This window comes from Nerophis lumbriciformis, linkage group LG26 (assembly GCF_033978685.3).
Source record: "Nerophis lumbriciformis linkage group LG26, RoL_Nlum_v2.1, whole genome shotgun sequence".
Taxonomy (NCBI): domain Eukaryota; kingdom Metazoa; phylum Chordata; class Actinopteri; order Syngnathiformes; family Syngnathidae; genus Nerophis; species Nerophis lumbriciformis.
Genome location: NC_084573.2, coordinates 8,159,634 through 8,167,500, shown reverse-complemented (window position 1 = coordinate 8,167,500; position 7,867 = coordinate 8,159,634).

Sequence of the window (7,867 nt, the reverse complement as noted above, 5' to 3'; positions counted from 1 at the left end):
CATGTTCCCACCTTTATGTCGCATGTTCCCACCTCCATGTCGCATGTTCCCACCTTCATGTCGCATGTTCCCACCTTTATGTCCCTTGTTCTCACCTTTATGTCGCTTTTTCCCACCTTTATGTCACAGGTTCCCACCTTTATGTCATATGTTCCCACATTTATGTCGCATGTTTTCACCTTTATGTTGCATGTTCCCACCTTTGTCACATGTTTTCACCTTAATGTCGCATGTTCCCACCTTCATGTTGCATGTTCCCACCTTCATGTTGCATGTCCCCACCTTTATATCGCATGTTCCCATCGTTTTGTCGCAGGTTCCCGCCTTCATGTTGCATGTTCCCGCCTTTATGTCGCATGTTTTCACCTTTTTGTCGCATTTTCCCACCTTTATGTCGCATCGCTTCACCTTTATGTCACATGTTCCCACCTTTATGTCACATGTTCCCACCTTTATCGTATGTTCCCACTTTTATCGTATGTTCCCACTTTTATGTCGCATGTTCCCACCTTTATGTCGCATGTTCCCACCTTTATGTTGCATGTTCCCACCTTTATGTCACATGTTCCCACCTTTATGTCACATGTTCCCACCTTTATGTCGCATGTTCCCACCTTTATGTCGCATGTTCCCACCTTTATGTCGCATGTTCCCACCTTTATGTTGCATGTTCCCACCTTTATGTCACATGTTCCCACCTTTATGTCGCATGTTCCCACCTTTATGTCGCATGTTCCCACTTTTATGTTGCATGTTCCCACCTTTATGTCGCATGTTTTCACCTTTATGTCGCATGTTCCCACTTTTATGTTGCATGTTCCCACCTTTATTTCGCATGTTCCCACCTTTATGTCACATGTTCCCACCTTTATGTCCCTTGTTCCCACCTTTATGTCACATGTTCCCACCTCTATATCGCATGTTCCCACCTTTATGTCGCATGTTCCCACCTTTATGTCGCATGTTCCTACCTTTATGTCCCTTGTTCCCACCTTTATGTCGCATGTTCCCACCTTTATGTCACATGTTCCCACCTTTATGTCGCATGTTCCCACCTTTATGTCGCATGTTCCCACCTTTATGTCGCATGTTCCCACCTCCATGTCGCATGTTCCCACCTTCATGTCGCATGTTCCCACCTTTATGTCCCTTGTTCTCACCTTTATGTCGCGTTTTCCCACCTTTATGTCACAGGTTCCCACCTTTATGTCATATGTTCCCACATTTATGTCGCATGTTTTCACCTTTATGTTGCATGTTCCCACCTTTGTCACATGTTTTCACCTTAATGTCGCATGTTCCCACCTTCATGTTGCATGTTCCCACCTTCATGTTGCATGTCCCCACCTTTATATCGCATGTTCCCATCGTTTTGTCGCAGGTTCCCGCCTTCATGTTGCATGTTCCCGCCTTTATGTCGCATGTTTTCACCTTTTTGTCGCATTTTCCCACCTTTATGTCGCATCGCTTCACCTTTATGTCACATGTTCCCACCTTTATGTCACATGTTCCCACCTTTATGTCACGTTCCCACCTTTATCGTATGTTCCCACTTTTATGTCGCATGTTCCCACCTTTATGTCGCATGTTCCCACCTTTATGTCGCATGTTCCCACCTTTATGTCGCATGTTCCCACCTTTATGTCGCATGTTCCCACTTTTATGTTGCATGTTCCCACCTTTATGTCGCATGTTTTCACCTTTATGTCGCATGTTCCCACTTTTATGTTGCATGTTCCCACCTTTATGTCGCATGTTCCCACCTTTATGTCACATGTTCCCACCTTTATGTCCCTTGTTCCCACCTTTATGTCACATGTTCCCACCTTTATGTCCCTTGTTCCCACCTTTATGTCACATGTTCCCACCTTTATGTCCCTTGTTCCCACCTTTATGTCACATGTTCCCACCTCTATATCGCATGTTCCCACCTTTATGTCGCATGTTCCCACCTTTATGTCCCTTGTTCCCACCTTTATGTCGCATGTTCCCACCTTTATGTCACATGTTCCCACCTTTATGTCGCATGTTCCCACCTTTATGTCAAATGTTCCCACCTTTATGTCGCATGTTCCCACCTTTATGTCGCATGTTCCCACCTCCATGTCGCATGTTCCCACCTTCATGTCGCATGTTCCCACCTTTATGTCCCTTGTTCTCACCTTTATGTCGCTTTTTCCCACCTTTATGTCACAGGTTCCCACCTTTATGTCATATGTTCCCACATTTATGTCGCATGTTTTCACCTTTATGTTGCATGTTCCCACCTTTGTCACATGTTTTCACCTTAATGTCGCATGTTCCCACCTTCATGTTGCATGTTCCCACCTTCATGTTGCATGTCCCCACCTTTATATCGCATGTTCCCATCGTTTTGTCGCAGGTTCCCGCCTTCATGTTGCATGTTCCCGCCTTTATGTCGCATGTTTTCACCTTTTTGTCGCATTTTCCCACCTTTATGTCGCATCGCTTCACCTTTATGTCACATGTTCCCACCTTTATGTCACATGTTCCCACCTTTATCGTATGTTCCCACTTTTATGTCGCATGTTCCCACCTTTATGTCGCATGTTCCCACCTTTATGTCGCATGTTCCCACCTTCATGTTGCATGTTCCCACCTTTATGTCATATGTTCCCACCTTTATGTCGCATGTTCCCACCTTTATGTCACGTTCCCACCTTTTTGTCGCATGTTCCCACCTTTATGTTGCATGTTCCCACCTTTACGTCACGTTACCACCTTTATGTCAAATGTTTCCACTTTTATGACGCATGTTCCCACCTTTACGTCACATGTTCCCACCTTTATGTCAAATGTTTCCACCTTTATGTCGCATGTTCCCACCTTTATGTCGCAAGCCTACACCTTTATGTCGCATGTTCCCACCTTTATGTCTTATGTGCCCACCTTTTTGTCGCATGTTCCCACTTTTATGTCAAATGTTTCCACCTTTATGTCGCATGTTCCCACCATTACGTCACATGTTCCCACCTTTATGTCAAATGTTTCCACCTTTCCGTCGCATGTTCCCACCTTTATGTCAAATGTTTCCACCTTTATGTCGCATGTTCCCACCTTTATGTCAAATGTTTCCACCTTTATGTCGCATGTTCCCACCTCTACGTCACATGTTCCCACCTTTATGTCAAATGTTTCCACCTTTCTGTCACATGTTCCCACCTTTATGTCAAATGTTTCCACCTTTCCGTCGCATGTTCCCACCTTTATGTCGCATGTTCCCACCTTTATGTCGCATGTTCCCACCTTTATGTCGCATGTTCCCACTTTTATGTTGCATGTTCCCACCTTTATGTCGCATGTTTTCACCTTTATGTCGCATGTTCCCACTTTTATGTTGCATGTTCCCACTTTTATGTTGCATGTTCCCACCTTTATGTCGCATGTTCCCACCTTTATGTCACATGTTCCCACCTTTATGTCCCTTGTTCCCACCTTTATGTCACATGTTCCCACCTTTATGTCCCTTGTTCCCACCTTTATGTCACATGTTCCCACCTTTATGTCCCTTGTTCCCACCTTTATGTCACATGTTCCCACCTCTATATCGCATGTTCCCACCTTTATGTCGCATGTTCCCACCTTTATGTCGCATGTTCCTACCTTTATGTCCCTTGTTCCCACCTTTATGTCGCATGTTCCCACCTTTATGTCACATGTTCCCACCTTTATGTCGCATGTTCCCACCTTTATGTCAAATGTTCCCACCTTTATGTCGCATGTTCCCACCTTTATGTCGCATGTTCCCACCTCCATGTCGCATGTTCCCACCTTCATGTCGCATGTTCCCACCTTTATGTCCCTTGTTCTCACCTTTATGTCGCTTTTTCCCACCTTTATGTCACAGGTTCCCACCTTTATGTCATATGTTCCCACATTTATGTCGCATGTTTTCACCTTTATGTTGCATGTTCCCACCTTTGTCACATGTTTTCACCTTAATGTCGCATGTTCCCACCTTCATGTTGCATGTTCCCACCTTCATGTTGCATGTCCCCACCTTTATATCGCATGTTCCCATCGTTTTGTCGCAGGTTCCCGCCTTCATGTTGCATGTTCCCGCCTTTATGTCGCATGTTTTCACCTTTTTGTCGCATTTTCCCACCTTTATGTCGCATCGCTTCACCTTTATGTCACATGTTCCCACCTTTATGTCACATGTTCCCACCTTTATCGTATGTTCCCACTTTTATCGTATGTTCCCACTTTTATGTCGCATGTTCCCACCTTTATGTCGCATGTTCCCACCTTTATGTTGCATGTTCCCACCTTTATGTCACATGTTCCCACCTTTATGTCACATGTTCCCACCTTTATGTCGCATGTTCCCACCTTTATGTCGCATGTTCCCACCTTTATGTCGCATGTTCCCACCTTTATGTTGCATGTTCCCACCTTTATGTCACATGTTCCCACCTTTATGTCGCATGTTCCCACCTTTATGTCGCATGTTCCCACTTTTATGTTGCATGTTCCCACCTTTATGTCGCATGTTTTCACCTTTATGTCGCATGTTCCCACTTTTATGTTGCATGTTCCCACCTTTATTTCGCATGTTCCCACCTTTATGTCACATGTTCCCACCTTTATGTCCCTTGTTCCCACCTTTATGTCACATGTTCCCACCTCTATATCGCATGTTCCCACCTTTATGTCGCATGTTCCCACCTTTATGTCGCATGTTCCTACCTTTATGTCCCTTGTTCCCACCTTTATGTCGCATGTTCCCACCTTTATGTCACATGTTCCCACCTTTATGTCGCATGTTCCCACCTTTATGTCAAATGTTCCCACCTTTATGTCGCATGTTCCCACCTTTATGTCGCATGTTCCCACCTCCATGTCGCATGTTCCCACCTTCATGTCGCATGTTCCCACCTTTATGTCCCTTGTTCTCACCTTTATGTCGCGTTTTCCCACCTTTATGTCACAGGTTCCCACCTTTATGTCATATGTTCCCACATTTATGTCGCATGTTTTCACCTTTATGTTGCATGTTCCCACCTTTGTCACATGTTTTCACCTTAATGTCGCATGTTCCCACCTTCATGTTGCATGTTCCCACCTTCATGTTGCATGTCCCCACCTTTATATCGCATGTTCCCATCGTTTTGTCGCAGGTTCCCGCCTTCATGTTGCATGTTCCCGCCTTTATGTCGCATGTTTTCACCTTTTTGTCGCATTTTCCCACCTTTATGTCGCATCGCTTCACCTTTATGTCACATGTTCCCACCTTTATGTCACATGTTCCCACCTTTATGTCACGTTCCCACCTTTATCGTATGTTCCCACTTTTATGTCGCATGTTCCCACCTTTATGTCGCATGTTCCCACCTTTATGTCGCATGTTCCCACCTTTATGTCGCATGTTCCCACCTTTATGTCGCATGTTCCCACTTTTATGTTGCATGTTCCCACCTTTATGTCGCATGTTTTCACCTTTATGTCGCATGTTCCCACTTTTATGTTGCATGTTCCCACCTTTATGTCGCATGTTCCCACCTTTATGTCACATGTTCCCACCTTTATGTCCCTTGTTCCCACCTTTATGTCACATGTTCCCACCTTTATGTCCCTTGTTCCCACCTTTATGTCACATGTTCCCACCTTTATGTCCCTTGTTCCCACCTTTATGTCACATGTTCCCACCTCTATATCGCATGTTCCCACCTTTATGTCGCATGTTCCCACCTTTATGTCCCTTGTTCCCACCTTTATGTCGCATGTTCCCACCTTTATGTCACATGTTCCCACCTTTATGTCGCATGTTCCCACCTTTATGTCAAATGTTCCCACCTTTATGTCGCATGTTCCCACCTTTATGTCGCATGTTCCCACCTCCATGTCGCATGTTCCCACCTTCATGTCGCATGTTCCCACCTTTATGTCCCTTGTTCTCACCTTTATGTCGCTTTTTCCCACCTTTATGTCACAGGTTCCCACCTTTATGTCATATGTTCCCACATTTATGTCGCATGTTTTCACCTTTATGTTGCATGTTCCCACCTTTGTCACATGTTTTCACCTTAATGTCGCATGTTCCCACCTTCATGTTGCATGTTCCCACCTTCATGTTGCATGTCCCCACCTTTATATCGCATGTTCCCATCGTTTTGTCGCAGGTTCCCGCCTTCATGTTGCATGTTCCCGCCTTTATGTCGCATGTTTTCACCTTTTTGTCGCATTTTCCCACCTTTATGTCGCATCGCTTCACCTTTATGTCACATGTTCCCACCTTTATGTCACATGTTCCCACCTTTATCGTATGTTCCCACTTTTATGTCGCATGTTCCCACCTGTATGTCGCATGTTCCCACCTTTATGTCGCATGTTCCCACCTTCATGTTGCATGTTCCCACCTTTATGTCATATGTTCCCACCTTTATGTCGCATGTTCCCACCTTTATGTCACGTTCCCACCTTTTTGTCGCATGTTCCCACCTTTATGTTGCATGTTCCCACCTTTACGTCACGTTACCACCTTTATGTCAAATGTTTCCACTTTTATGACGCATGTTCCCACCTTTACGTCACATGTTCCCACCTTTATGTCAAATGTTTCCACCTTTATGTCGCATGTTCCCACCTTTATGTCGCAAGCCTACACCTTTATGTCGCATGTTCCCACCTTTATGTCTTATGTGCCCACCTTTTTGTCGCATGTTCCCACTTTTATGTCAAATGTTTCCACCTTTATGTCGCATGTTCCCACCATTACGTCACATGTTCCCACCTTTATGTCAAATGTTTCCACCTTTCCGTCGCATGTTCCCACCTTTATGTCAAATGTTTCCACCTTTATGTCGCATGTTCCCACCTTTATGTCAAATGTTTCCACCTTTATGTCGCATGTTCCCACCTCTACGTCACATGTTCCCACCTTTATGTCAAATGTTTCCACCTTTCTGTCACATGTTCCCACCTTTATGTCAAATGTTTCCACCTTTCCGTCGCATGTTCCCACCTTTATGTCGCATGTTCCCACCTTTATGTCGCATGTTCCCACCTTTATGTCGCATGTTCCCACTTTTATGTTGCATGTTCCCACCTTTATGTCGCATGTTTTCACCTTTATGTCGCATGTTCCCACTTTTATGTTGCATGTTCCCACTTTTATGTTGCATGTTCCCACCTTTATGTCGCATGTTCCCACCTTTATGTCACATGTTCCCACCTTTATGTCCCTTGTTCCCACCTTTATGTCACATGTTCCCACCTTTATGTCCCTTGTTCCCACCTTTATGTCACATGTTCCCACCTTTATGTCCCTTGTTCCCACCTTTATGTCACATGTTCCCACCTCTATATCGCATGTTCCCACCTTTATGTCGCATGTTCCCACCTTTATGTCGCATGTTCCTACCTTTATGTCCCTTGTTCCCACCTTTATGTCGCATGTTCCCACCTTTATGTCACATGTTCCCACCTTTATGTCGCATGTTCCCACCTTTATGTCAAATGTTCCCACCTTTATGTCGCATGTTCCCACCTTTATGTCGCATGTTCCCACCTCCATGTCGCATGTTCCCACCTTCATGTCGCATGTTCCCACCTTTATGTCCCTTGTTCTCACCTTTATGTCGCTTTTTCCCACCTTTATGTCACAGGTTCCCACCTTTATGTCATATGTTCCCACATTTATGTCGCATGTTTTCACCTTTATGTTGCATGTTCCCACCTTTGTCACATGTTTTCACCTTAATGTCGCATGTTCCCACCTTCATGTTGCATGTTCCCACCTTCATGTTGCATGTCCCCACCTTTATATCGCATGTTCCCATCGTTTTGTCGCAGGTTCCCGCCTTCATGTTGCATGTTCCCGCCTTTATGTCGCATGTTTTCACCA